Here is a 4,281-nt window from a genome sequence, read left to right as displayed (position 1 = left end):
TCGGAAGCTGTAACTTTGAGTGAGAAGGCAAATGTATTTTTTCAAGTAGGGCGATGAGGCAAGTTGGTTGGTGTTTACTGGTAACATTCAGGGCAAAAAAACTACACAAGGATTAAAGGGAGAATCACCCAACACAAGCGTTGTGTTGTGTGGTTAACCTCCCCACCAGGATTGGGAGGTTAACATACTAAGATGCTTTGAGAGGAGTGGAAATGCTGCATGCAGCATTTTTTTAATATTAAAATTGTTAACGCTTTAAATACTGTCCAGTGTGGCACCAAATTATAGGCACTTGTCAGAAAGAAATATGGCATAATTTGTATAAATGGGACATATGCTGCAATGCATTTCGGACCACAAACTAAAGATAAAAAGTTTTGCTTTTGATATGCTTGGAAGTGCTGTGCTAACATGTGTCAAACATGATTCGTTCTTTTGTGTTACGTCATAGGCAAGCAGCCTTTATATATAGTTCGTTGCCTCTGAAATAAACGTGTTGTGCGTTTGCTCTTGGGCCGTCTCCGTCACTCCGTCACCCACTACAACAGTGGCGACGAGGGCGACCACCCCACAGAGCCCCCGGCACCAACAGTGGCGTCTCGGTAGCGCTGGGAGTCCTGGTGAGTACGATCCTTGGTACCCCAATCATCATCATCATCATCATCATCATCATCATCATCATCAGCCTGGTTACGCCCATTGCAGGGCAAAGGCCTCTCCCATATTTCTCCAACAACCCCGGTCATGTACTAATTGTGGCCATGCCGTCCCTGCAAATTTCTTAATCTCATCCGCCCACCTAACTTTCTGCCGTCCCCTGCTACGCTTCCCTTCCCTTGGAATCCAGTCCGTAACCCTTAATGACCATCGGTTATCTTCCCTCCTCATTACATGTCCTGTCCATGCCCATTTCTTTTTCTTGATTTCAACTAAGATGTCATTAACTCGCGTTTGTTCCCTCACCCAATCTGCACTTTTCTTATCCCTTAACGTTACACCTATCATTCTTCTTTCCATAGCTCGTTGCGTCGTCCTCAATTTGAGTAGAACCCTTTTCGTGAGCCTCCAGGTTTCTGCCCCGTAGGTGAGTACTGGTAAGACACAGCTATTAAACACTTTTCTTTTGAGGGATAATGGCAACCTGCTGTTCATGATCTGAGAATGCCTGCCAAACGCACCCCAGCCCATTCTTATTCTTCTGATTATTTCTGTCTCGTGATCCGGATCCGCAGTCACTACCTGCCCTAAGTAGATGTATCTTGATTGATACATCTACTTGATGTATCCACTTATCTTGATTTTCGTAGTAGTTTCTACGAAAATCAAGATAAGTGGGATATTTACTTTACTTGAATGGAGGCATTACTTGAAGTGAATGATATTAAGACAGATGATGAGAAAAAGGCGCTCTTGGTTTCGACACTGTCAACAAAGATGGTAGGCATTCTTGCTGGACACTGCGCCCCCCCCCCCCGGAAAGTAAGTGGCCTGAGTTACAAGGAAGCACTTACCTTCGTAAAAGACCACTATGCGCCAAAGTGTAATGAGGTTGCCATAGGGACCAGGCTGCTAATGAATCTGTCCGGGACTATGTTGTTGAGTGTAACTTCGGCACCAGCTTGGACCGCATTGTTTGTGGCATCTGAAATTGTGCGGTGCAGTAGACGCTGCTTGAAAGAACTGAGCTCACACTTGCCCAATCTGAAACGCTTGCCACAGCGGCAGAGACAGCCGCACTGGAAGTAAGCACCGTGACCAGACCTGATAATGAGGCAGCGTTGTGCAGTGTAGTGAGAAAATTGCGCCGATATCAGACCTTCACTTAAGATAAGCAAAGCCATACTGATTACACATGCTGGAGGAACTACGATCATGAAGCAAGCGACTGTCCACACAAAAAAGAGCAGTGTTTTCGCTGTCGGAAGACTGGTCATTTCACAAGAAAATGCCGCTCCCAATCGGGGCTCCGGGCTTGTCGTAGGCGCAATGGTGCGCTAACGCAGTTCATTATGAGAGCGCTGTACCAGAAACGGAGGAAAGTGATATTTCAGCAGTATTCACATTGCAGGAATGACGACAAAAGAAATGTTTGCTCCAGGCATTCCGCAGAGTTATCCGCTGGGGTGGCGTGCCCTTGAACATCATTACTGACACGGGATCACCGTTTTCTATCATTCTGCAGGAGATGTATCTAAAGCACCGTCTGAGTTGGCCATGCTTATAGAAGTGCAAACACACACTCAGCAGTTACTTGGGCAAGCTACTCATTGTTGGTGAACTGCACCTTCAAGCCATTTTGCGGGCAAGGCTGTACCTGCCACAGTGATTGTTATAAACTGTTCAGGTCCCAGCCTTTGCAGAAGGGACTTCTACCAGGCGTTTTTGCTTCTGCCATCCGGTTTTCGCGCTACGGTTTAGTCGACATCAGCAGATCCCGACAGCCTCAGGACTGAGTTTTCTGCCCTTTCTGAGCCAGGGCTTGGAAACATTTAGGGGCCACCTGTGAAATTCCACATTCGAGAAAGCGCCCAACCGAAGTTCGACAAGGCGTGGTCAATCCCTTATGCTCTTCGAGAAAAAGTGGAAAGGGAGCTGGACCGTTCAGTGGAGTAAGGCGTATTATCACCCATAGCACATTCTGAGTGGGTGGCACCAATCGTACCAGTACTGAAGAAAGATGGATCCCTGCCCATCTGCAGCAATTTCAAAACCAAAAATCAATGCTGCCTGCATAACTGAGCAGTACCCTTTACCAAACGTTGAAGACATTTTCACGTCGCTACATGGGGGATCGTTTTTCACAACACTGGCCCTTAAGGATGCATATAGCCAACTCCCTTTGGATGAGGAGGCGAGGAAGTTGACCGTGATAAACACTCACAAGGGGTTCTTCTGCTATGTTGAACAAATAAAACTCGCCGCCAGACTCTGTGTCCTTTCCAACTTCCTCTTAAGCGTCACTTGATGGGGACTCCAAACAATGGCTGAATATTCTGGTATCATCCTAATGAAGGTGGTATATGCAATAAGTTTTACATTACGTGATGCGCGTTCCGGTTCTTTTTTTTCTCAGAAAATATAACTTTTGATAGGAAGGCATGCAGACGTTATCTATATGTTGGTTCCATGTCAATTTTGCTCATATTCCTGTATTCTCTTCAGCAAAACCACTTATATGGAGAACTGATCATGATAAGTGCTCATGAGCATTTTAAAGAACAGCCTTGAACCCTACTCATGCTCTGGTAAAATGTATAGATGCAGTGAAATTGAAACAGAAGGCAAAATAGCAAACATGATGCAGTATTTGTCAGACAATTATGTCAGCAATTTTTGCATAAAACGATTTACTTAGAGCTTAATAGCACTACAAAGCACCCATCTTTCTTGTTAGGCATACATTACTACAAGCTCTTTAAAGGTGGTCTCAAGAGAGACGCTGGATTTAATGAGGAACTATAGAGGTTAAAGGCAGTCATGAAAATGTATTAAGGAATTATGCAATGCGTAGCATTTACTCAGTCAGAGAGCTTCCAAAGTTGCCATAAGGCCTTGATAGCTGTGGATGAGGGAACAGTTGTAGCCCTATTTGGAGCATGAGAAATGAACATTAAGATCGAAACATAAGTAACAACTCGTAATGCAATTAAAAAATCTTGCTATACTTTTAAAAAGACAGTGAAATGAAATTAGTGACACAATTTTTTTTCTTTTTACTTCATTTAGGTTCAATATACTGATTTTAGTAACACAAAAAAGCAGAGTGGTGAAGAACATAAGAAAAATGCCAGTATGTTTTTATATTTTGCCTTCTCTAAATCCAAAGTTCAGTAAAGTTAACTTAGAAAGCTACGGTGAAGCCATTGCTTCAGCCTGTATGGTGCATAACAGCAGCAATCGCCAGCCTAACTGCTTGGGTTTACAGCGCCTTATTTGTATTGTATACCTTTTAAGTGCTGAGCTACTGGAAGATTGATTAAGGCGACCAACATGCTGAACCAGCAGTTCACTGAGTAAAATACATGGAGAAGGGTGGAAAGATAGGACAGAGCGCAGGGGATGTATTCCGTGTCCACCTAGTGAAAATCTCCATTTCATCCGCTCCTGAAGTTCTGATTGGCTGGGCTGGGGTATGCATGAGAAGAAGACATGCTCCCCCAGCTAATTTGCACTTCAGCAGAAGAGGATATGGATATGTCCACTAGATGAATACTTGCAAAGCTATTTAATAAAGTACTTCTGTAACCATCATGCCTGCTATGCCATCCTTGCTTTCAATGT

This window comes from Dermacentor albipictus, chromosome 3 (assembly GCF_038994185.2).
Source record: "Dermacentor albipictus isolate Rhodes 1998 colony chromosome 3, USDA_Dalb.pri_finalv2, whole genome shotgun sequence".
NCBI classification, from domain to species: Eukaryota; Metazoa; Arthropoda; class Arachnida; order Ixodida; family Ixodidae; genus Dermacentor; species Dermacentor albipictus.
This window is presented reverse-complemented; position numbering follows the sequence as displayed.